Source organism: Aegilops tauschii, chromosome 3 (assembly GCF_002575655.3).
Source record: "Aegilops tauschii subsp. strangulata cultivar AL8/78 chromosome 3, Aet v6.0, whole genome shotgun sequence".
Classification (NCBI taxonomy): domain Eukaryota; kingdom Viridiplantae; phylum Streptophyta; class Magnoliopsida; order Poales; family Poaceae; genus Aegilops; species Aegilops tauschii.
The window spans coordinates 560,576,537-560,604,155 of record NC_053037.3 but is presented as its reverse complement, the minus strand read 5'-3'; the positions used below and the strand labels follow the sequence as shown (position 1 = coordinate 560,604,155).

Below are 27,619 nucleotides of genomic sequence, written 5' to 3'. Positions count from 1 at the left end.
CCTACCAAACGTCACAACGTAACTGGGTGATTATAAAGGTGCTCTACAGGTGTCTCCGAAGGTACTTGTTGAGTTGGCGTATTTCGAGATTAGGATTTGTCACTCCGATTGTCGGAGAGGTATCTCTGGGCCCTCTCGGTAATGCACATCACTATAAGCCTTGCAAGCAATGTGACTAATGAGTTAGTTACGGGATGATACATTACATAACGAGTAAAGAGACTTGCCGGTGACGAGATTGAACTAGGTATTGAGATACCGACGATCGAATCTCTGGCAAGTAACATACCGATGACAAAGGGAACAACGTATGTTGCTATGCGGTTTGACCGATAAAGATCTTCGTAGAATATGTGGGAACCAATATGAGCATCTAGGTTCCGCTATTGGTTATTGACCGGAGACGTGTCTCGGTCATGTCTACATAGTTCTCGAACCCGTAGGGTCCGCACGCTTAAAGTTCGGTGACGATCGGTATTATGAGTTTTTGTGTTTTGATGTACCGAAGGTAGTTCGGAGTCCCGGATATGATCACGGGCATGACGAGGAGTCTCGAAATGGTCGAGACGTAAAGATTGATATATTGGACGACTATGTTCGGACACCGGAAGTGTTTCGGGAGGTTTCGGACATTTACCGGAATACCGGGGGGTTACCGGAACCCCCCGGGGAGTATATTGGGCCTAATGGGCCTTAGTGGGAGAAGAGGAGGGGCGGCCAGGGCAGCCGCGCGCCCCCTCCCCTCTAGTCCGAATTGGACAAGGAGAGGGGGGCGGCGCCCCCCTTTTTCCTTTTCCTCCTCTCTACCTTCCTTCCTTTCTCCTACTCCTACAAGGAAAAGGAGGAGTCCTACTCCCGGTGGGAGTAGGACTCCCCCCTTGGCGTGCCCTCCTTGGCCGGCCGCCTCTCCCCCTTGCTCCTTTATATACGGGGGCAGGGGGCACCTCTAGACACACAAGTTGATCTGTTGATCTCTCCCAGCCGTGTGCGAAGCCCTGCGTCGGTAGCAACATCATCACTGTCATCACGCCGTCGTGCTGACAGAACTCTCCCGTGAAGCTCTACTGGATCAGAGTTCGCAGGATGTCATCGAGCTGAACGTGTGCTGAACTCGGAGGTGCCGTACGTTCGGTACTTGGATCGGTCGGATCGTTAAGACGTACGACTACATCAACCGCGTTGTGCTAATGCTTCCGCTTTCGGTCTACGAGGGTACGTGGACAACACTCTCCCCTCTCGTTGCTTGATGACCCACAAGTATAGGGGATCTATCGTAGTCCTTTCGATAAGTAAGAGTGTCGAACCCAACGAGGAGCAGAAGGAAATGATAAGCGGTTTTCAGCAAGGTATTCTTTGCAAGCACTAAAATTGTAGGTAACAAATAGTTTTGTGATAAGATAATTTGTAACGAGCAACAAGTAACAAAAGTAAGTAAAGTGCAGCAAGGTGGCCCAATCCTTTTTGTAGCAAAGGACAAGCCTGGACAAACTCTTATATAGAGAAAAGCGCTCCCGAGGACACATGGGAATTATCATCAAGCTAGTTTTCATCACGTTCATATGATTCGCGTTCGGTACTTTGATAATTTGATATGTGGGTGGACCGGTGCTTAGGTGTTGTTCTTACTTGAACAAGCATCCCACTTATTATTAACTCCTATTGCAAGCATCCGCAACTACAAAAGAAGTATTAAGGTGAACCTAACCATAGCATGAAACATATGGATCCAAATCAGCCCCTTACGAAGCAACGCATAAACTAGGGTTTAAGCTTCTGTCACTCTAGCAACCCATCATCTACTTATTACTTCCCAATGTCTTCATCTAGGCCCAAATAATGGTGAAGTGTCATGTAGTCGATGTTCACATAACACCACTAGAGGAGAGACAACATACATCTCGTCAAAATATCGAACGAATACCAAATTCACATGGCTACTAATAGCAAGACTGCTCCCATGTCCTCAGGAACAAACGTAACTACTCACAAAGCATATTCATGTTCATAATCAGAGGAGTATTAATATGCATAAAGGATCTGAACATATGATCTTCCACCAAATAAACCAACTAGCATCAACTACAAGGAGTAATCAACACTACTAGCAACCTACAAGTACCAATCCCGGACTTGGAGACAAGAATTGGATACAAGAGATGAACTAGGGTTTGAGAGGAGATGGTGCTCGTGAAGATGTTGATGGAGATTGACCCCCTCCCGATGAGAGGAGCGTTGGTGATGATGATGGCGATGATTTCCCCCTCCCGTAGGGAAGTGTCCCCGGCAGAATAGCTCTGCCGAAGCCCTAGATTGGTTCCGCCAAGGTTCCGCCTCGTGGCGGCGGAGTCTCGTCTCGAAAGCTTGCTTTTGATTTTTCTTTGGACGAAAGACTTCATATAGCAGAAGATGGGCACCGGAGGGCCAACAGGGGGCCCACGAGGCAGGGGGGCGTGCCCCCACCCTCGTGGCCAGGGTGTGGGCCCCCTCTGGTATTTCTTCCGCTCAATATTTTTTATTATTTCCAAAAATAACTTTCGTGGAGTTTCAGGACTTTTGGAGTTGTGCAAAATAGGTCTCTAATATTTGCTCCTTTTCCAGCCCAGAATTCCAGCTGCCGGCATTCTCCCTCCTTATGTAAACCTTGTAAAATAAGAGAGAATAAGCATAAGTATTGTGACATAATGTGTAATAACAGCCCATAATGCAATAAATATCGATATAAAAGCATGATGCAAAATGGACGTATCAACTCCCCCAAGCTTAGACCTCGCTTGTCCTCAAGCGGAAGCCGATAACGATAAATATGTCCACATGTTTAGAGGCAGAGGTGTCGATAAAATAAAATACGGACATGAGGGCATCATGATTATTCTCATAACAGCAACATATATGGATAATGTCATATGATTTCTTATGCTCAAGTAATAATCTATTCACAATGCAAAGTATGAATCAGAAACTTTATTGAGAACTAACAGACTATAATCTCAGTCATTGCAGCAATTGCAATTTATCATAACATCAGAAAGAGTCTATGTCAGAGCTTTTTAGCAAGTCCGCATACTCAACTATCATTTAGTCTTTCACAATTGCTAACACTCACGCAATACTTGTGGTTACGGAGTTTTAATCGGACACAGAGAAAGATAGGGGCTTGTAGTTTTGCCTCCCAACCTTTTACCTCAAGGGTAATGTCAACAATAATAGTTCATGCTAACTCACATCCAATTAGATATATGTATCAGGATCTTTCCAACACACTGTGCTTGCCAAAGGATAAAATGTAAAAAGGAAAGGTGAAGATCACCATGACTCTTGCATAAGGTAGAAGATAAAAGTAAAAGATAGGCCCTTCGCAGAGGGAAGCAAAGGTTGCCATGCGCTTTCAGAGTTAGATGCACAAAATCTTAATGCGAAAGAACGTCACTTTATATTGCCACTTGTGATATGGACCTTTATTATGCAGTCCGTCGCTTTTATTTCTTCCACATCACAAGGTCGTATAAAGCTTATTTCCTTCACACCAATCAATCATACATATTTAGAGAGCAATTTTTATTGCTTGCACCGATGACAACTTACTTGAAGGATCTTACCCAATCCATAGGTAGATATGGTGGACTCTGATGGCAAAACTGGGTTTAAGGGTATTTGGAAGCACAAGTAGTATCTCTACTTGGTGCAAAGAATTTGGCTAGCATGAGGGGGAAAGGCAAGCTCAACATGTTGGATGATCCATGACAATATACTTTATCTCAGATATAAGAAAACATAACCCATTACGTTGTCTTCCTTGTCCAAAATCAACTCTTTAGCATGTCATATTTTAATGAGTGCTCCCAATCATAAAAGATGTCCAAGATAGTATATTTATATGTGAAACCTCTCTTTCTTTATTACTTCCTATTAATTGCAACAATGACCAAAACTATGTTTGTCAACTCTCAACAACTTTTAATCATCATACTCTTTCTATGTGAAGTCATTACTCTCCATAAGATCAATATGATCTCTTTTTTATTCTTTTCTCTTTTCTTTTATTCCCTCAAGATCATAGAAAAATAATCAAGCCCTTGACTCAACACTAATCTTTATTATATATAGCTCATGGACTCGACTCATAGAGGGATCATAAAGCAAAACTCAAAACTAGGTCATACCAAAACTTTATTCTACTAGATCAAGATATTACTAGAAGGATCGAACTAAGAAAAACAGTAAAGATAGAGATGTGATGGTGATACGATACCGGGGCACCTCCCCCAAGCTTGGCAGTTGCCAAGGGGAGTGCCCATACCCATATGATTATGTCTCCTTTGCTGGTGAGGAAGGTGGTGGAGTTGTTGATGACGTGGGCTTGTCGTCCATCTTCCAAGGCATAGGCTCACCATCATAGAAGGATGATCGAGTCTCCGGGATCCTCAAATCTGCAGCCAAACTCATCCTCTTGAATCTATATTCATACTCACAGTTTTGGTTTTGCAGGTCATAGATTTGGGCTTGGAGGTGCTCGATTTTCTCGTGAAGCTTGAAGATGGTCTCCCCAATGTTCGTGGCATCCAGCTTGTGGTTGTTGGTGAACTCCGCGATCATCATGTGGTTGGAGTTGAGTCCACGTTCCACCATCCCCTGGCACTTGAAAACTTGTTGCTCCATTGCTTCGAGCCTCGTCTCCATGCTTCCGGTCCCTTTCGGTCCCTCAACATCGCGGATGTGCAGCAACCCCTCACGCATCTCAATGGATTGAGGGTGCCGCAGCACCTCAGCGAGGTAAGGATTGATGACCTTCTCGAAGAACTTGTCCTTCGGGGCGCTTGGAGACGTCATGATGATCTAGGTCTGTCAGAAAAACAGCTCAAAACAAAAATAGAGGATAATTGCGTGATACAGGAGTCAAAACCTTCGGGAGATTATATAATGAATTTTTACCGACCGAAATACATATCGTGCCAGAAAACGGAGTCCCGAGAGCACAGGAGGTGCCCACGAGGCAGGGGGCGCGCCCAGAGGGGTAGGGCGCGCCCTCCACCCTCGTGTCCTTCCCGGACTGCTTCTTATTTTTCTATTTTTCTAAATATTCCAAAACGGAGAAAAATTGCCATTAGAACTGTTTTGGAGTCGGTTTACTTACCGTACCACATACCTATTCCTTTTAGGAGTCTGAAACGTTCCGGAAAGTGTCTCTTATGTATTCCTCCGGGGTTACGGTTTCAATAACATTGGTTTCAACATTTATAGGATTACCTGAAATATAATGTTTGATTCTTTGACCGTTCACCACCTTCGGATTTGTGCCTTCAAATTTGTTGATTTTTATGGCACCGGAACGATAGACCTCTTCGATAACGTAAGGACCTTCCCATTTAGTGAGAAGTTTTCCTGCAAAAAATCTTAAACGAGAGTTGTATAGCAATACATAATCACCTACATTAAACTCACGCTTTTGTATCCTTTTGTTATGCCATCTTTTAACCTTTTCTTTAAACAATTTGGCATTTTCATAGGCTTGGGTTCTCCATTCATCAAGTGAGCTAATGTCAAATAACCTCTTCTCACCGACAAGTTTGAAATCATAATTGAGCTCTTTAATGGCCCAATAAGCCTTATGTTCTAGTTCGAGAGGTAAGTGACATGCTTTTCCATAAACCATTTTATACGGAGACATACCCATAGGATTTTTATATGCAGTTCTATAGGCCCATAATGCATCATCAAGTTTCTTGGACCAATTCTTTCTAGATCTATTAACAGTCTTTTGCAAAATTAATTTGAGTTCTCTATTACTCAATTCTACTTGACCACTAGACTGTGGATGATAAGGAGATGCAATTCTATGATTAACATCATACTTAGCAAGCATTTTACGGAAAGCACCATGAATAAAATGTGAACCACCATCAGTCATTAAATATCTAGGGACTCCAAACCTCGGAAAAATAACTTCTTTAAGCATCTTAATAGAGGTGTTATGATCAGCACTACTAGTTGGAATAGCTTCTACCCACTCAGTAACGTAATCAACAGCAACTAAAATATGTGTATATCCATTAGAGGCAGGAAACGGTCCCATATAATCAAAGCCCCAAACATCAAATGGTTCAATAACAAGTGAATAATTCATAGGCATTTCTTGACGTCTACTGATATTACCAATTCTTTGACATTCATCACAGGATAGGACAAACTTACGGGCATCCTTGAAGAGAGTAGGCCAATAAAAACCGGATTGCAATACCTTATGTGCAGTTCTGTCTCCAGCGTGGTGTCCTCCATAAGCCTCGGAGTGACACTTGCGTAGGATCTGTTCCTGTTCATGCTCAGGTACACAACGTCTAATAACACCATCTACTCCTTCTTTATAAAGATGTGGGTCATCCCAAAAGTAATGTCTTAAATCATATAAAAACTTTTTCTTTTGTTGGTATGTGAAACTAGGTGGTATAAATTTAGCAACAATGTAATTAGCATAATCAGCATACCATGGAGCAGTACGAGAAGCATTTATGACATTTAACTGTTCATCAGGAAAGCTATCATCAATAGGTAGTGGGTCATCAAGAACATTTTCTAACCTAGACAAGTTGTCTGCAACGGGGTTCTCAGCTCCCTTTCTATCAATAATATGTAAGTCAAATTCTTGTAGCAAGAGAACCCATCTAATAAGTCTAGGCTTAGCATCTTTCTTTTCCATAAGATATTTAATAGCAGCATGATCAGTGTGAATAGTTACTTTAGAATCAACAATATAAGGTCTGAACTTATCACAAGCAAATACAACTGCTAAGAATTCTTTTTCAGTAGTAGCATAATTTCTCTGGGCATTGTCTAGAGTTTTACTAGCATATTGAATAACATTTAATTTCTTATCAACTCTTTGCCCTAGAACATCACCTACAGCATAATCACTAGCATCACACATGATTTCAAAGGGTAAATTCCAATCAAGTGGCTGAACAATAGGTGCAGAAATCAATGCTTTCTAAAGTATTTCAAATGCTTCTGCACAATCATCATCAAAAACGAAAGGTATATCTTTTTGTAATAAATTAGTCAAAGGCCGAGAAATTTTTGAGAAGTCCTTAATGAACCTCCTGTAAAATCCGGCGTGACCAAGGAAACTTCTTATACCTTTGATGTCCTTGGGACATGGCATCTTTTCAATAGCATCAACTTTAGCATTATCAACTTCAATGCCCCTTTCAGAAATTTTATGCCCCAAGACAATGCCTTCATTAACCATAAAGTGGCACTTCTCCCAATTCAAGACAAGATTAGTTTCTTCACATCTCTGCAAAACTCGATCAAGGTTGCTCAAGCAATCATCAAAAGAGGATCCATAAACGGAGAAATCGTCCATGAAAACCTCACAAATATTTTCACAAAAGTCAGAGAATATAGCCATCATGCATCTTTGAAAGGTAGCAGGTGCATTACATAAACCAAAAGGCATACGTCTATAAGCAAAAGTACCGAAAGGGCAAGTAAAAGTGGTCTTAGCTTGATCATCAGCTGACACAGGTATTTGAGAGAAACCAGAATAACCATCTAGAAAGCAAAAATGTGTATGTTTGGATAATCTTTCTAGCATTTGATCAATAAAAGGTAAGGGGTAATGATCTTTTTAGTAGCTTTATTTAATTTTCGGAAATCAATTACCATCCTATAACCTGTAATAATTCTTTGCGGAATCAATTCATCTTTATCGTTAGGAACGACAGTAATACCTCCCTTCTTAGGAACACAATGGACAAGACTTACCCACTGACTATCAGCAACAGGATAGATTATACCTGCCTCAAGGAGCTTTAGTATTTCTTTTCTTACCACTTCTTTCATCTTAGGATTCAGGCGTCGTTGGTGATCAATAACTGGTTTGGCATCTTTCTCCAAATTTATTTTATGTTGGCATAGAGTGGGACTGATGCCCTTAAGATCATCTAGAGTATATCCAATAGCAGCACGGTGCTTCTTCAGAGTTTTCAATAATTTTTCTTCCTCCTTCTCTGAAAGGTTAGCACTAATAATAACATGATATATCTTCTTTTCATCAAGATAAGCATAATTAAGAGTATCAGGCAACGGTTTAAGCTCAAACACGGGACCACCCTTGGGTGGAGGAGGATCCCCTAAGATTTCAACATGCAAGTTGTGTTTCAGAATAGGTCCCTGTTTAAAGAACACTTCATCTATTTCCCTTCTTTCATTCATAAACATATCATTTTCGTGGTCTAGCAAATATTGTTCTAAAGGATCACTAGGAGGTATGACAATAGAAGAAAGACCAATAATTTCATCTTTACTAGCTAATTCCTCTTCGCGGTGTTGTCTACGAAATTTAGAGAAATTAAACTCATGAGACATATCACCCAAACCAATAGTAACAACATCCTTTTTGCAGTCTATCTTAGCATTAACAGTGTTTAAGAAGGGTCTACCAAATATAATGGGACAAAAGCTATCTTGTGGGGAACCAAGAACAAGAAATCAGCAGGATATTTAGTTTTCCCACACAAGACTTCAACATCTCTAACAATTCCCATGGGTGAAATGGTATCTCTATTGGCAAGCTTAATTGTAACATCAATTTCTTCTAACTCAGTAGGTGCAATATCATGCATAATTTCTTTGTATAAGTCAATAGGTATTGCACTAGCACTAGCACCCATATCACACAAGCCATGATAACAATGATCTCCTATTTTAACAGAAATAACATGCATGCCTACCATAGGTCTATGTTTATCGTTAGCACAAGGTTTAGCGATTCTAGCAGTTTCATCACAGAAATAAATAACATGCCCATCAATATTATCAGCCAAGATATCTTTAACAATAGCAATATTATGTTCAACTTTAACTTGCTCAGGAGGTGTGTAAGTTCTAATATTGCTTTTACGAACCACAGTTGAAGCTTTAGCATGATCCTTTATTCTAACAGGAAAAGGTGGTTTCTCTACATAAGCAGTAGGAATAATAGGATCATTATAAGTGATAGTCTTTTCTTCAACTTTAATAGGTGCAGCTACTTTTACTTCTATGGGAGGATGATATTTAAACCACTTTTCCTTAGGGAGATCAACATGAGTAGCAAAATATTCACAGAAAGAAGCTACTATCTCAGAGTCAAGTCCATATTTAGTGCTAAATTTACGGAAAACATAGGTATCCATAAAAGATTTAACATAATCAAACATAGGTGTCATACCTGACTCCTTACCTTCGTCGAGATCCCAATCTTCAGAGTTGCATTTAATTCTTTCCAATAAATCCCATTTGAAATCAATAGTCTTCATCATAAAAGAGCCAGCACAAGAAGTATCGAGCATGGTGCGATTGTTATCAGAAAGCCGAGCATAAAAATTTTGAATAATCATTTCTCTTGAGAGCTCATGATTGGGGCATGAATATAACATTGATTTAAGCCTCCCGCAAGCTTGAGCGATGCTTTCTCCTTCACGAGGCCAAAAATTATATATATAATTGCGATCACGATGAACAAGATGCATAGGATAAAACTTCTGATGAAATTCCAGTTTCAATCGTTTGTAGTTCCATGACCCCATATCATCACATAGCCTATACCATGTCAATGCATCTCCCTTCAAAGATAAAGGGAACACCTTCTTCTTGATAACATTATCGGGCATACCTGCAAGCTTAAATAATCCACAAACTTCATCCACATATATTAGGTGCTCATCAGGATGTAATGTTCCATCTCCTGCAAAAGGATTAGCTAGCAGTTTTTCTACCATACCCGAAGGAATTTCAAAGTAGACATTTTCATTTTCAGTAGGTTGAGTAGGTTGAGGAGCAAGTCTTTGCTCTACTGGTCGGGGTGAAGATACCCCGAACAAGCCCCTCAGAGGATTACTTTCCATAGTAACAAATGACAGTAAATTTCAGCACACTATATAAATTTTTCCTTACCAAATTCCACCTACCAAAGGCGCTTCACTCCCCGGCAACGGCGCCAGAAAAGAGTCTTGATGACCCACAAGTATAGGGGATCTATCGTACTCCTTTCGATAAGTAAGAGTGTCGAACCCAACGAGGAGCAGAAGGAAATGATAAGCAGTTTTCAGCAAGGTATTCTCTGCAAGCACTGGAGTTGTAGGTAACATATAGTTTTGCGATAAGATAATTTGTAACGAGCAACAAGTAACAAAAGTAAGTAAAGTGCAGCAAGGTGGCCCAATCCTTTTTGTAGCAAAGGACAAGCCTGGAAAAAATCTTATATAGAGAAAAGCGCTCCCGAGGACACATGGGAATTATCGTCAAGCTAGTTTTCACCACGTTCATATGATTTGCGTTCGGTACTTTGATAATTTGATATGTGGGTGGACCGGTGCTTAGGTGTTTTTCTTACTTGAACAAGCATCCCACTTATGATTAACTCCTATTGCAAGCATCCGCAGCTACAAAAGAAGTATTAAGGTGAACCTAACCATAGCATGAAACATATGGATCCAAATCAGCCCCTTACGAAGCAACGCATAAACTAGGGTTTAAGCTTCTGTCACTCTAGCAACCCATCATCTACTTATTACTTCCCAATGCCTTCCTCTAGGCCCAAATAATGGTGAAGTGTCATGTAGTCGACGTTCACATAACACCACTAGAGGAGAGACAACATACATCTCATCAAAATATCGAACGAATACCAAATTCACATGACTACTAATAGTAAGACTCATCCCATGTCCTCAGGAACAAACGTAACTACTCACAAAGCATATTCATGTTCATAATCATAGGAGTATTAATATGCATAAAGGATCTGAACATATGATCTTCCACCAAATAAACCAACTAGCATCAACTACAAGGAGTAATCAACACTACTAGCAACCTACAAGTACCAATCCCGGACTTGGAGACAAGAATTGGATACAAGAGATGAACTAGGGTTTGAGAGGAGATGGTGCTGGTGATGATGTTGATGGAGATTGGCCCCCTCCCGATGAGAGGAGCGTTGGTGATGACGATGGCGATGATTTCCCCCTCCCGAAGGGAAGTGTCCCCAGCAGAACAGCTCTGCCGAAGCCCTAGATTGGTTCCGCCTCGTGGCGGCGGAGTCTCTTCCCGAAAGTTTTCTTTTGATTTTTCTTCGGACGAAAGACTTCATATAGCAGAAGATGGGCACTGGAGGGCCAACAGGGGGCCCACGAGGCAGGGGGCGCGCCCAGGGGGGTAGGGCGCGCCCCCACCCTCGTGGCCAGGGTGTGGGCCCCCCTGGTATTTCTTCTGCTCAATATTTTTATTATTTCCAAGAATAAATTTCGTGGAGTTTTAGGACTTTTGGAGTTGTGCAAAATAGGTCTCTAATATTTGCTCCTTTTCCAGCCCATAATTCCAGCTGCCGGCATTCTCCCTCCTTATGTAAACCTTGTAAAATAAGCGAGAATAGGCATAAGTATTGTAGCATAATGTGTAATAACATCCCATAATGCAATAAATATCGATATAAAAGCATGATGCAAAATGGACGTATCATTGCTATGCATCACCATGATCTTGCGTCTGCGTAGGAATTTTTTTGAAATTACTACGTTCCCCAAAAGTGGCATCCGAGCCTGGTTTATGCGTAGATGTTATATGCACGAGTAGAACACAAGTGAGTTGTGGGCGATACAAGTCATACTGCTTACCAGCATGTCATACTTTGGTTCGGCGGTATTGTTGGATGAAGCGGCCCGGACCGACATTACGCGTACGCTTACGTGAGACTGGTTCTACCGACGTGCTTTGCATACAGGTGGCTGGTGGGTGTTAGTTTCTCCAACTTTAGTTGAACCGAGTGTGACTACGCCCGGTCCTTGAGAAGGTTAAAACAACACTAACTTGACGAACTATCGTTGTGATTTTGATGCGTAGGTAAGAACGGTTCTTGCTCAGCACGTAGCAGCCACGTAAAACTTGCAACAACAAAGTAGAGGATGTCTAACTTGTTTTTGCAGGGCATGTTGTGATGTGATATGGTCAAGGCATGATGCTATATTTTATTGTATGAGATGACCATGTTTTGTAACCGAGTTATCGGCAACTGGCAGGAGCCATATGGTTGTCGCTTTATTGTATGCAATGCAATCGCCCTGTAATTTCTTTACTTTATCACTAAGCGGTAGCGATAGTCGTAGAAGCAATAGTTGGCGAGACGACAACGATGCTACGATGGAGATCAAGGTGTCGCGCCGATGACGATGGTGATCATGACGGTGCTTCGGAGATGGAGATCACAAGCACAAGATGATGATGGCCATATCATATCACTTATATTGATTGCATGTGATGTTTATCCTTTATGCATCTTATTTTGCTTTGATTGACGGTAGCATTATAAGATGATCTCTCACTAAATTTTAGGGTAAAAGTGTCCTCCCTGAGTATGCACCGTTGCCAAAGTTCGTCGTGCCGAGACACCACGTGATGATCGGGTGTGATAAGCTCAACGTTCATCTACAAAGGGTGCAAGCCAGTTTTGCACACGCAGAATACTCGGGTTAAACTTGACGAGCCTAGCATATGCAGATATGGCCTCGAAACACTGAGACCGAAAGGCCGAGCGTGAATCATATAGTAGATATGATCAACATAGTGATGTTCACCATTGAAAACTACTCCATTTCACATGATGATCGGTTATGGTTTAGTTGATTTGGATCACGTGATCACTTAGATGATTAGAGAGATGTCTATCTAAGTGGGAGTTCTTAAGTAATATGATTAATTGAACTTAAATTTATCATGAACTTAGTACCTGATAGTATTTTGCTTGTCTATGTTGTTGTAGATAGATGGCCCGTGCTGTTGTTTTGTCGAATTTTAATGCGTTTCTTGAGAAAGCAAAGTTGAAAGATGATGGTAGCAATTACACGGACTAGGTCCGTAACTTGAGGATTATCCTCATTGCTGCATAGAAGAATTACGTTCTGGAAGCACCGCTGGGTGCCAGGCCTGCTGCAGATGCAACTGACGATGTTAAGAACATTTGGCAGAGCAAAGCTGATGACTACTCGATAGTTCAGTGTGCCATGCTTTACGGCTTAGAACCGGGACTTCAAAGACGTTTTGAACGTCATGGAGCATATGAGATGTTCCAGGAGATGAATTTAATATTTCAAGCAAATGCCCGGATTGAGAGATATGAAGTCTCCAATAAGTTCTACAGCTGTAAGACGGAGGAGAATAGTTCTGTCAGTGAACACATACTCAAAATGTCTGGGTATAACAATCACTTGATTCAACTGGGAGTTAATCTTCTGAATGATAGTGTCATTGACAGAATTCTTCAATCACTGCCACCAAGCTACAAGAGCTTCGTGATGAACTATAATATGCAAGGGATGGATAAGACAATTCCCGAGCTCTTCGCAATGCTAAAGGCCGCTGAGGTAGAAATCAAGAAGGAGCATCAAGTGTTGATGGTCAAGAAGACCACCAGTTTCAAGAAAAAGGGCAAAGGGAAGAAGAAGGGGAACTTCAAGAAGAACAGCAAACAAGTTGCTGCTCAAGAGAAGAAACCCAAGTCTGGACCTAAGCCTGAGACTGAGTGCTTCTACTTCAAGCAGGCTGGTCACTGGAAGCGGAACTGCCCCAAGTATTTGGCGGATAAGAAGGATGGCAAGGTGAACAAAGGTATATGTGATATACATGTTATTGATGTGTGCCTTACTAGAACTCGCAGTAGCAACTGGGTATTTGATACTGGTTCTGTTGCTAATATTTGCAACTCGAAACAGGGACTACGGATTAAGCGAAGACTGGCTAAGGACGAGGTGACGATGCGCGTGGGAAATGGTTCCAAAGTCGATGTGATCGCCGTCGGCACGCTACCTCTACATCTACCTTCGGAATTAGTTTTAGACCTAAATAATTGTTATTTGCTGCCAGCATTGAGCATGAACATTATTTCTGGATCTTGTTTGATGCGAGACGGTTATTCATTTAAATCTAAGAATAATGGTTTTTCTATTTATATGAGTAATATCTTTTAGGGTCATGCACCCTTGAAGAGTGGTCTATTTGTGTTAAATCTCGATAGTAGCGACACACGTATTCATAATGTTGAAGCCAAAAGATGCAGAGTTGATAATGATAGTGCAACTTATTTGTGGCACTGCCGTTTGGGTCATATAGGTGTAAAGCGCATGAAACTCCATACTGATGGACTTTTGGAATCACTTGGTACTTGCAAACCATGCCTCATGGGCAAGATGACTAAAACGCCGTTCTCCGGAACAATGGAGCGAGCAAAAGATCTGTTGGAAATCATACATACTGATGTATGTGGTCCGATGAATATTGAGGCTCGCGGCGGGTATCGTTATTTTCTCACCTTCACAGATGATTTGAGCAGATATGGATATATCTACTTAATGAAACATAAGTCTGAAACATTTGAAAAGTTCAAAGAATTTTAGAGTGAAGTGGAAAATCATCATAACAAGAAAATAAAGTTTCTACGATCTGATCGTGGAGGAGAATATTTGAGTTACGAGTTTGGTCTACATTTGAAACAATGCGGAATAGTTTCGCAACTCACGCCACCCGGAACACCACAGCGTAATGGTGTGTCCGAACGTCGTAATCGTACTTTACTAGATATGGTACGATCTATGATGTCTCTTACTGATTTACCGCTATCGTTTTGGGGTTATGCTTTAGAGACGGCTGCATTCACGTTAAATAGGGCACCACCGAAATCCGTTGAGACGACGCCTTATGAACCGTGGTTTGGTAAGAAACAAAAGTTGTCGTTTCTTAAAGTTTGGGCTGCGATGCTTATGTGAAAAAGCATCAACCTGATAAGCTCGAACCCAAATCGGAGAAATGTGTCTTCATAGGATATCCAAAGGAAACTGTTGGTTACACCTTCTATCACAGATCCGAAGGCAAGATATTCGTTGCTAAGAATGGATCCTTTTTAGAGAAGGGGTTTCTCTCGAAAGAAGTGAGTGGGAGGAAAGTAGAACTTGATGAGGTAACTGTACATGCTCCCTTATTGGAAAGTAGTTCATCACAGAAACCAGGTTCCTGTGACACCTACACCAATTAGTGAGGAAGCTAATGATATTGATCATGAAACTTCAGATCAAGTTACTACCGAACCTCGTAGGTCACCCATAGTAAGATCCGCATCAGAGTGGTACGGTAATCCTATTCTGGAGGTCATGTTACTTGACCAAGGCGAACCTACGAACTATGAAGAAGCGATGGCAAGCCAAGATTCCGAAAATGGCTTGAGGCCATGAAATCTGAGATGGGATCCATGTATGAGAACAAAGTGTGGACTTTGGTTGACTTGCCCAATGATCGGCAAGCCATAGAGAATAAATGGATCTTCAAGAAGAAGACTGACGCTGACAGTAATGTTACTGTCTACAAAGCTCGACTTGTTGCAAAAGGTTTTTGACAAGTTCAAGGAGTTGACTACGATGAGACTTTCTCATCCGTAGCGATGCTTAATTCTGTCCGAATCATGTTAGCAATAGCCGCATTTTATGATTATGAAATTTGGCAAATGGATGTCAAAACTGCATTCCTGAATGGATTTCTGGAAGAAGAGTTGTATATGATGCAACCGGAAGGTTTTGTCGAACCAAAGGGAGCTAACAAAGTGTGCAAGCTCCAGCGATCCATTTATGGACTGGTGCAAGCCTCTCGGAGTTGGAATAAACGTTTTGATAGTGTGATCAGAGCATATGGTTTTATACAGACTTTTGGAGAAGCCTGTATTTACAAGAAAGTGAGTGGGAGCCCTGTAGCATTTCTGATATTATATGTGGATGACATATTGCTTATTGGAAATGATATAGAATTTCTGGATAGCATAAAAGGATACTTGAATAAGAGTTTTTCGATGAAAGACCTCGGTGAAGCTGCTTACATATTGGGCATCAAGATCTATAGAGATAGATCAAGACGCTTGATAGGACTTTCACAAAGCACATACCTTGACAAAGTTTTGAAGAAGTTCAAAATGGATCAAGCAAAGAAAGGGTTCTTGCCTGTGTTACACGGTGTGAAGTTGAGTCAGACTCAATGCCCGACCACTGCAGAAGATAGAGAGAAAATGAAAGATGTTCCCGATGCTTCAGCCATAGGCTCTATCATGTATGCAATGCTGTGTACCAGACTTGATGTGTGTCTTGCTATTAGCCTAGCAGGGAGGTACCAAAGTAATGCAGGAGTGGATCACTGGACAGCGGTCAAGAACATCCTGAAATACCTGAAAAGGACTAAGGATATGTTTCTCGTTTATGGAGGTGACAAAGAGCTAGCCGTAAATGGTTACGTCGATGCAAGCTTTGACACTGATCCGGATGATTCTAAATCGCAAACCGGATACGTGTTTACATTGAACGGTGGAGCTGTCAGTTGGTGCAGTTCTAAACAAAGCGTCGTGGCGGGATCTACATGTGAGGCGGAGTACATAGCTGCTTCGGAAGCAGCAAATGATGGAGTCTGGATGAAGGAGTTCATATCCAATCTAGGTGTCATACCTAGTGCATCGGGACCAATGAAAATCTTTTGTGACAATACTGGTGCAATTGCCTTGGCAAAGGAATCCAGATTTCACAAGAGAACCAAGCACATCAAGAGACGCTTCAATTCCATTCGGGATCAAGTCCAGGTGGGAGACATAGAGATTTGCAAGATACATACGGATCTGAATGTTGCAGATCCGTTGACTAAGCCTCTTCCACGAGCAAAACATGATCAACACCAAAACTACATGGGTGTTAAAATCATTACTATGTTATCTAGATTATTGACTCTAGTGCAAGTGGGAGACTGAAGGAAATATGCCCTAAAGGCAATAATAAAGTTATTATTTATTTCCTCATATCATAATAAATGTTTATTATTCATGCTAGAATTGTATTAACCGGAAACATAATACATGTGTGAATACATAGACAAACATAGTGTCACTAGTATGCCTCTACTTGACTAGTTAATCAAAGATGGTTAAGTTTCCTAACCATAGACATGAGTTGTCATTTGATGAACGGGATCACATCATTAGGAGAATGATGTGATTGACTTGACCCATTCCGTTAGCTTAGCACTTGATCGTTTAGTATGTTGCTATTGCTTTCTTCATGACTTATACATGTTCCTATGACTATGAGATTATGCAACTCCCCTTTACCGGAGAAAAACACTTTGTGTGCTACCAAATGTCACAACATAACTGGGTGATTATAAAGGTGCTCTACAGGTGTCTCCGAAGGTACTTGTTGAGTTGGCGTATTTCGAGATTAGGATTTGTCACTCCGATTGTCGGAGAGGTATCTCTGGGCCCTCTCGGTAATGCACATCACTATAAGCCTTGCAAGCAATGTGACTAATGAGTTAGTTGCGGGATGATACATTACATAACGAGTAAAGAGACTTGCCGGTGACGAGATTGAACTAGGTATTGATATATCGACGATCGAATCTCGGGCAAGTAACATACTGATGACAAAGGGAAAAACGTATGTTGTTATGCAGTTTGACCGATAAAGATCTTCGTAGAATATGTGGGAACCAATATGAGCATCCAGGTTCCGCTATTGGTTATTGACGGAGACGTTTCTCGGTCATGTCTACATAGTTCTCGAACCCATAGGGTCCGCACGCTTAAAGTTCGGTGACGATCAGTATTATGAGTTTTTGTGTTTTGATGTACCGAAGGTAGTCCGGAGTCCCGGATATGATCACGGACATGACGAGGAGTCTCGAAATGGTCGAGACGTAAAGATCGATATATTGGACGACTATGTTCGGACACCAGAAGTGTTTCGGGAGGTTTCGGACATTTACCGGAGTACCGGGGGGTTACCGGAACCCCCCGGGGAGTATATTGGGCCTAATGGGCCTTAGTGGGAGAAGAGGAGGGGCGGCCAGGGCAGCCGCGCGCCCCCTCTCCCTCTAGTCCGAATTGGACAAGGAATGGGGGGGCGGCGCCCCCCTTTTTCCTTCTCCTCCTCTCTCCCTTCCTTCCCTTCTCCTACTCCTACAAGGAAAAGGAGGAGTCCTACTCCCGGTCTCCCCCCTTAGCGCGCCCTCCTTGGCCAGCCGCCTCTCCCCCTTGCTCCTTTATATACAGGGGCAGGGGGGCACCTCTAGACACACAAGTTGATCTGTTGATCTCTCCCAGCCGTGTGCGGTGCCCCCCTCCACCATATTCCACCTCGGTCATATCGTAGCGATGCTTAGGCGAAGCCCTGCGTCGGTAGCAACATCATCACTGTCATCACGCCGTCGTGCTGACGGAACTCTCCCGTGAAGCTCTGCTGGATCGGAGTTCGCGGGACGTCATCGAGCTGAACGTGTGCTGAACTCGGAGGTGCTGTACGTTCGGTACTTTGATCGGTCGGATCGTGAAGACGTACGACTACATCAACCGTGTTGTGCTAACGCTTCCGCTTTCGGTCTACGAGGGTACGTGGACAACAGTCTACCCTCTCGTTGCTATGCATCACCATGATCTTACGTGTGCGTAGGAATTTTTTTAAAATTACTACGTTCCCAACAGTACCACCACTGCCTACGGAGCCCTTGAGCCATTGCACAAAACCACTGGACAGTACTAAGCGGTCCCAAGTTTTCGATATTGGCCTATATGCAAACAGAGTTTGCGTTAGCCCGTTTCGAATACTCCATGGACATTATAAATAGTCTCGTAACCCTCAGAGAAAACCTACCCCTCACTCTCTCCCCAGACACTCTCTCCCCATCTGTATGAGGCGCTGCAGCGACACTCGCGGTGACCTAGCTGGACTCACGTGTCCTACTGCATGGTGGGTCAGCGCATCTGCAATGTGAAGGCACGACGTGTCTCCTCCTCGTCCCCCGCTCCTCTTCGGCCAGATCTCGTCGCGCCGAATCAGAGGTGACTCGGGAGGCAGGAACGAAGAATTTGTCGGTCGTTTCTGTATCTCTCCGACTAGATCTGTTGCTGGAGAGCTGGCATCGGTCGTCTCTTCCTCCTCTTCGGCCAGATCTGTTGCTGGAGGGCCACGGAGCGTGTGGTAGAGGCGGGCACATGGCGTATTGATCAGCAGATGGTGCAATTATCACGGAACCTACCATACCGGAGGATGACGACGTACTTCTGTCGAGTGGAAGGTATAAATCTTTGTGTGACCCGCCATCGTGCCGATGAAATAGGGTTTCTCTATTTATTTTCTTTTATGTTTGACTAGGTTAATGTTGACTAATATGTCTTTACATTATTTTCAGCGTATTATTGATTATCTGCATATATTGAACTATGCGAATGTAGCAGCGTTTTACACATTATGGTTCATGTTGACCATCTAACGACCACCATCATATAAATCTCTACATGCAGTAGAACAGAGTGCCGGGTGCACTGCCCGAGAGGCAGAGTGGCAAATCTGGCATGGCATTGGAGGGTAGGCTTAAAACGTAAAATAAAATATATTAGCAAATGCATTGCAATTGTTGCATGTAAGGCACCAAAATATACTTGTTCCGACCAGCTATACAACAGCAGTACAACTACGCACGTCGCCTAAAAAAAAGCTACGTACGTCTTAAAAGATTTTTTTTGCGGGGAGTCTCAAAAGAAAATTTATTATGTGGTCGAATCTAAAGGAAGGACACAAATGCGGAACAGACTCAGAATATTATAGTATGATGATTGAAGCGCAAAAGGTGAGACCAAGGCAGTAGTCCAGTGGTTGGGGTCGTAGTGTTGCACCCAGCAACCAGATTTCGATTCCTATGCGGAGTGAATAATCTGGAAGTCTCGCTAATTGACGCATGACTACTCATAATGGAAGTAACATAGGTAATAACATCACACATATCTAACATATGCATAGTCTAGTCTAAATAGACATTAAAATATTGATCACACCGAGGTGTTTTTTGTCTGTCGAGAAAAGGATTTTTTTATCTCGGACGCCGCTCCAGCACCTTTCCTCACCGCAGTCGTCTACTAAGAGCAAAGCTAATAGAATAGCCTGCAGCCGGCTATGTACTAGTGCCACGCCAGCTATATAGCCTGCTCATATAATAAACTAGCTGTATGTTGACTATAGACTTTAATGCTTTCATGGAGAGAGATGCAACGAATGGCGTACTGATTGGCTGACACCTGCCTTTAGTCCTCGCGCATGCTGCATGCAGCTCCATTTCATCAAAGCTTGTGCTATCGCCGGGCGATTGATCAAGCACCGGCTCCCTTCTCTCTCTTATTTTCTCTCTCCTTCAGTTAGGATTTTGCTGATGTGAAACACCTTATAGCCAACTCACTAGGATCTATTATACTTGCTCTAATCAAGATCACCCTCATCCTTTACTCCTCTTACTCTTTCCCTGCACTGCGCCATCATGCGTATTTCTGCTACTCCATCAGATCAGAATCAGCAAGTATGGATCTTTGTTGGTGTAGATTTTCTCTTGCATAATTGGGTCAAAACCTGAAACTGTTCTAACAAGTTCATGTATATTTTTTATCTTCTCTCCACCAATACTGAAACAATCGATGTTGCTCAGAGCTGCTTGATATGTCGTTCAGGTCCATCACAGTCACAGCTGCTTGGGGAATTGGGGAGCTACTTTTTTTTTCTGCGGTTTCACACCATCTGGGGTGAGCAGGTTCCATTTTCCTTTTCTTTGCATGTACATAAATTGGAGTTCAGATTATGAGAGGACTGGTTAGATTAGGCCAGTATCTTGTTAATGCTTGAAACATGTGCTACTGTATGTACTTGTTCTGGTTTAGCGCTTTTTCTTCAAAATCTGCATTTAAGTCTTCAGCTCTCATATTCTTTTTGTGGTGTATTTATTACATACTCAGAGAGGACTGGTTAGATTAGGCCATCGAAGTATCCGTTTGATGCACTGGAAAAAATAGCGCGCTATAGCTAATAGCACGCTATAGCATATAGAGAATTGTTTCGCTAAATAAATCAATGTACAATGCCTCGCTAATAGCATATTTTCAGGGGCCACGCTATTTTCTGTAGCGCGCTATTTTTTTCATTGGTTTGATGTGATGAATTTCAATTCTGCATCGGAGTATTTATTTATTTATCGAGCTTTACCTGTCTTTCTCTCAGGTTCTCTCGGTGGTCGGAGTTTTGCAAGATGAATTATTACAAGAGCTAAATATACTCCACTAACCGGTTATAGGGAATCGGTTAGAAATGCCCTAATCAAGCTCAGGTTCAAGTAAATTTTCAGTGTCATTCAGCCTGTGAATCGAGAGCATAGGCTGCAGGATGCCTTGTTTTATCAGTTGCAGGACGCTGGTGCGGTGGTGCCTGGAAGAGTCTTGTTCTCGAAGGCACGGCTGTTTCTCTCCTTCAGATATTCCAGCCGGTGTAAATGGTAGCAGAGATAGCCTTCTTGCCAAGAGGACAGACCAGATCATTTCAGATTCTCCATCAGCGGGCAAATAGAGTGCGCGAAGGGGCAGTGCAGGATCAGATGCACCGCAGATTCGTCCACCTGGTCGCAGAGGTTGCACCTCGAGTTATGTAGGAGGCCACGCATAGCAAGGTTGTCATTGGTCAGGATTTTGCCTTTGAGGAGTAACCAGAAGAAGAATTTGCACTTGGCCTCCACCTTCGCCTTCCAGAGCTTGTTGTGGTTAGCATCAGAGAAGGATCCGATGAACTGACAGCGGTAAGCAGAGCTAGCGGTATAGTTAGCAGAAGCATTACGGTTTCATGTGATCTCATCCCCCCTCCCATGATCGAGGACGAAGTGGCGAAGTCTCTTCCTCAGCCTGGTGAACGGTATAAATTCAGGAGATATGGTGCAAAACTGATAGCCACCGTGAGCGTTGGTCCGTGTATTGGTCACTCCGCCCTACAGCGGCACCCTCTATGGTTTGTCGTGGCCACCAAAAGGTCTATGTGATGGTTCTGCCCTCCAGATCTGGTGACTATTGTCGGCGGTTTATACCAACAACGTTGCGAGACGCACGCATAAGGCTCCTTTATGGGTTTTGGTGGTTCTCACTACATTCAGTTTGCCTTCAGCAATGAAATGCAATCCATGGATGACAACTCGACACAGAAGGAATGGTTGTGCATCGACGGCGGAGGGATATCTAGCCCAGCAAATATAGCTGCTGGGGTCGTGGAAAAGTGGCGGCGACAACACATGTTGACTTCGATGTGGTGGTTCTCGAGTACCCGGTCTCGAGCTTTGGGGTGAAAACTCTAAGTACAGCCCGAGTTCGTTCTACCTGTCAATGATGATGTTTGTACGTTGTTATGTAGAAGGCATTGCTCGAAGATGCTCAGACTTGTTCTTCAGGGCGAAAACCTAGAGTTTGGCCTTTGGTAGTTGAATCCGGTAACGGTGGCACTTGGGCGCCGTTTCCTTCCTAAGGGCATTACTGATGAAGATTCGGCGTTGCTATTGAAGAACCTCGTGGTCCTTGTATTGTCAACAGATGGTTGATGCGGATATTGTCATCGTAGTAGTTTGGTGCTCGTAGTTTTGATTGCTTCTGGTGTCTTTTCCTTCTTCTCTCACTTAGGCATAGTTTTGGTCTTGTATAACTTCACTCTTTGCCGGCATATTTTATGTGTGCGCGTTAGTGTTGGCTTTGTGTATCTTAGCTATGCAGAAGTCAGGTAGCTCATCATGTTCGTATTCAATTGATGCTTATTTTGAGTAAATAAAATCCATTCTTTGTCGAAAAGCAACGGAACACTGATCATCCCATTTGCTCGCGAAAACAGCGAAACCGATAGATCAGGCCCACCTGTCGAGCTGACGTAGCATGCCTACATGGATAATTTGCTGAGGTGGCCAAAGGCCCCACCCATCGGCCTCTCATCTGTAACACTCTCCCCCATTCCTTCTCTCTACCCCCAAAGTCCTCTCCCTCTCCTGCCCATGGCGACTTGGTCATCGGCCAGGTCCTTCGCCGGGACCAGTAGGAGGGAGCACGAGGTTCTCATTGTGCTCTTCTCACTACCTCCCCGTGCTTTGGCAGATGTGGTGTCGTGCTGGTTCGGCAAGAGGCACTAGCTGCTTGGCCAGATGCAGACATGGGAGCTCGCTGAAGTGACTAGTGTGGACGCCAAAGGCAGCGCTCGATGTCGGAGAGGCGTGCGGGCAAGGCCACGTGAGGGCGCGACTATAGGAGTGTGTCGGTGCATCCGTGTGGCCAGGGGCGGAGCTGCATCTGCATCTACCCTGTTGCACCATTGCTAGTTTAGCCTGATGCACTCATGCACACGCTTGATCCAAGTGCTAAACTATCAGTAGAAACCAACTTGACCCTGTTGCCGGTGCAACAGGGTCGCTCCATGCAGCTCCGCCCCTGCGTGTGGCCGAGGTCAGCCATGGCCGACGGCCTCAAGCGTGAGCGGGACGAGCAGGCTGCTGGATCTCGCAGGAGTGGTAAGGTTGCGTGTAGATGCATGCGTGCTTGCGGCGGCTAGGCGTGCGAGCAATAGGACAAGGCGGCCCGGGGCTAGCACAAGTAGGGGCTCGGCTGCCAAGGCCATGGTGGCCATGAAGATTTCGGCTCGCACGGGCAAAGATGGCTCGGACGTCCACGTTGATGGGAGTGGCGGCGGCCTTTGAGGCCTCACGACGCACGTGCCCACCCCCTCCACCCCCTCCCCGACCCTCCCACCACCACAACCACGGTGCTCGCCATTGAATCACCGGTGCCTCTACTCGCGGGAGTTTGGTCGCCCACAAGCTGCTCGATGCAATGTCCCATAGCAAGAGAGATGGGAAGAAGATGATAATGTGTAATCACTGACAGGCGTGGTCCGCGTCTCATTTGCCACCTCAGCTGGTCAATGTTTTTTTGTGTGTGCTTGGTCTTTGCGACATCAGCCTGACGGGTGGGCCAAATCAGTAATTTTCGCTGTTTTCGCAAGCTTATGCGAGAATCAGTACAATCTCTTAGTCGTTAGGCACAAAGTCCTCATGCCATGGCTCAAATGTGTTACTGACCTGTTACCCTAGTCTCAACCGTGGTGGTTTTGGGTAAATACCTCCCCAAGGGTGGGCACTCTGCTCCACGTGCCGCTGCATCTAGCCGTAGTTGTTGGCGGGGATCGTTCTTCCGGATCACTCAATGAAAAAAGGAACCCTAATCCTAGTCCGTTATATTTAGCATCCCTTTGTAGTGGAATCACACAATAAATTATTAAAAAAATCTTACATAAACCTTAACCGTCACAATAATAATATAGTAATTGATGGATGGTGGTACATTCCCGAACAAATAAGATAGATAGATAATGGTTTCCTCAATGGAAAAGAAAAACAGAGAAGAAGATGGATAATGGTACATAATGAGGAATGCCTCTCAGCTGTAAACATGCATACCAAGTTACCAACGGAGGACTCCCTCCATTAACAAATAGCATAAGATGATTTATTGCTTTCTTTTTAATTTGAATGTATGAATGTGTATATAGATTTTTAGTGTGTTTTGTTCACTCATTTTGGTTCGTATTAACTAGTTTATATTGTAGTACAAACATGTTATATTTGTGAACGGAGAGGGTAGAAGATGGCATAGAGCAGGCGCTGGAAGTCGTTGAGAACAACAGCCTCTGTAGACCCGAGGATGTGCACGCCGCCGCCGAGGCCGTCCATGAGGCACATGCAACCGCCACGCTGCTCCTCCGCGAGGTGCATCACCAGCGGACGTGGGTTTTTAAAGTTCGGGTTTCTGGACACCCTTTATTCTTACCCTCCAACATTGCTTTGAGATCCGTACTAGACAACTAACTTGATACATTATTTTTTTTTGTTTCTTCAAAATAAAACAACCAAACTTTGCAAGACACCAAAACATTCTAACTAGAATGTGGGAAAAAACTTTCAGATTTTTTTGTCAAACATAAATATGTGAAATTAGATTTTTGGTATTAAAAAATGCATTTTTTTAGTATTTATATTGCACGAAAAATTCTGAAAGTTTTTTCCCACATTTTAGTAAGAATGTTTTGTTGAGCTGCCAAGTTTGAAGTTCATATGTTGTTTTATATGAGAGAAACAAAAAAAACAAATGTACTCGCACGAATCGTGATGCAAAAATGAGTGGCTAGATAAGGGGTGTCCCAAAGCCTATGCTCTGCAACATGTTTACCCATCCCAGCCGAAATCCGCGTGAGCCGGCATTCCCAGCCAGCTGACCACCCTAAGCTCGGTCTCCGGTAGGCTGCCACGGCCCGGCTGCTGCTCGCCGTTCATCTCCAAGTAATCAATCACCGAACGCACCAGCTCGTCGTCCATCCGGCGGACGGCGCCTTCGATCCGACCGGCAACGGATGCCAGCTCCCCCGATCCGATGTCGCGCACCTTGCCGGCGGTGCCCATGTTGATGATCCCGTTCCCAAAGTAGCGCCCCGGCAGCGGCGGCCTCAGGACCGGCCGGACGTTGGCCGGGAAGCTGAGGCGCGTCGTCGCGTCCGGCGGCAGCCGGCTCGCGGCGCATAGGGACCGCCACACGTGGGCGCTCACGGCGCTGAACGTGCTCACGCTGCCACCGCCGCTGCAGGCACGCTTCAGAGCTGCGACATGGCCCTCGGAGAAGACGAAGATCTCGCTGGCGACGGGGACGGACGGCTCGGATAGGCTTAGCTTGGGCCAGAACACGGTGAGAGCGTCGGGGCGGACGACAGGTGGTGTGCGCACGCGGAGGAGGGTGTGGTCGTGGCACGGGAGCTCGAGCGCCGGCCCCCCGGCTCTATCACCGTCTCTGGAGAAGGCGGACCACGTCTGTAAAGAAGTGGACCGCGCTTACAGCGTCGATGGCGGCGTGGTGAAGAGCCGTCCCCAGAGCCACCCCACCGCATCCCATGAAGGCGCACATGATGGACGGCGAGTCCTCAACGCGGGGAACAAAGAGCCTCCTTAGTTCCGGCGACAGCTTGAAGTGGACGAAGCCCTTGACGGCGAGGTCCGAGCGAGCGACGACGAAGAGCGCGCCCTGGCCGGCGCAGTCGATCTCTGCCCGACCGTCGCCGTCCACGCTGACACGGCCGGCTAGAGGGTGGAAGGCCACGAGAGCCTTGGCCCATGCAACCTTCAGCCGGGTCACGTCGAAGACGTCGTCGACGACGCTGGAGCTGGAGCTGTAGAAGTAGACGGTTGGGGTGTGGCCTGTATTGGCCATTGTGAGGTCGAGTGGGGAGAGCCAGAGGCCATGGCTAGGTGTCTGCTCGCTGGGCGGCACCATGCACGACTCCACCACCTCCACCTCCTCACGACGTACACCCATTTTCCTTCTCTGGTCGAGTGAGAAGAGGAAAAGACTGAGGTGTAGTGCTCTTGCTCTCACGCTTCTCCTTTTAAAGACGATCAGATCAAGTCCAAGTGGCTATCACGTCTCCTGATCAAAGACAGACGACGATCTCTACCGTATCACCAAGATCAGGTTTGGCTCCATCACCATCAACTCCAGGTGGCTATCCCGTCTCCTGATCTCCTCGATCATTTTTAGGGAATTTAGTATGACACTATAGAAAAAACACACGCAACATAGTACTTCCTTCGTCCGAAAATACTTGTCGGAGAAATGGATGTATCTAGACATATTTTAATTCTAGATACATTAATTTTATCTTTTTTTAACAAGTATTACTGGACGGAGGGCGTAGTAAACCGAGTGCTAAAACACGGGCTCATGGTTTTTGTCAACCTAAGCCGAGTACTGCCCTAAGGACACACGACGAACCTATACTACTCGGCTTACGTAAAAACGTATGCCATGTAACCAGCATGCTGGCACTCGGCGTAAATAAAGGACACGGCATACACTAAGAGCATCTCCAACAGTCGCCGAACGCGCCGTGCGCTAAAAACTATTTTGCCGCGCGTCCATCGCCTGATTTGGCGCGGCGTGCAGCGCTGGCTCCAGCAGCCACGCTAAAATGCAGCGCGCGCAGCTCCAGCAGTGCACAAAAATGCAGCGTACGCGACTCTCGCACAAACAACATATGCATTTCAAAACAGAAGGAAAAAGATCAAACACAAATAAAAATAAATCAAAATAAATAGTTTAATTTCGTTATTACAACTCAAACAAATAGTTTATCGTTCAATACAACAAATAGTTCAACAATACAATATCGAACGCACAAATCATGATGCTCTTTGTCGTTCATTCCATGCCCACCACTCCTCAATGATATCCTTCTAAAGATCATTATGCGCTGCGGGACGTCGAATGGCATGATAGGAGGCAACAAAACGGGCCACCCTTTCAGCCCTCCGTCAAACTCGCACGGGATGTCCCAAGAGCTCATACTGAGAGTAGTCTACATCTTGGCCACGCTCATTCTCGATGATCATGTTATGCATGATCACACAAGCGTGCATGATGTACCAAAGCATTTTCTGATCCCAAAATCTAGCCGGTCCTCTCACAATAGCAAATTGGGCTTGCAAAATCCCGAAAGCTCTCTCCACATCTTTTCTGGCCGCCGCCTGAGCATTGTGGAAATCAAGATTTTTCTTACCTTCCGGTTTTTTCAACAGCTTCAAAAAGGTTTGCCACTTTGGATAGATGCCATCCGCTAGATAATAGCCATAGTTGTATGTACGACCATTTGCTACAAACTGCACCGGTGGCAAATCACCATTTGCAATCTTACTCATC

The 27,619-nt window shown here is 44.2% G+C and overlaps 1 pseudogene; it reads right to left on the bottom strand.

Annotated features, from left to right (window-relative positions):
* Positions 1 to 24,957: 24,957 nt before the first annotated feature.
* On the bottom strand, positions 24,958 to 26,484 carry LOC109764185 (putrescine hydroxycinnamoyltransferase 1-like; annotated as a pseudogene).
* Between the last annotated feature and the right edge of the window lie 1,135 nt (positions 26,485 to 27,619).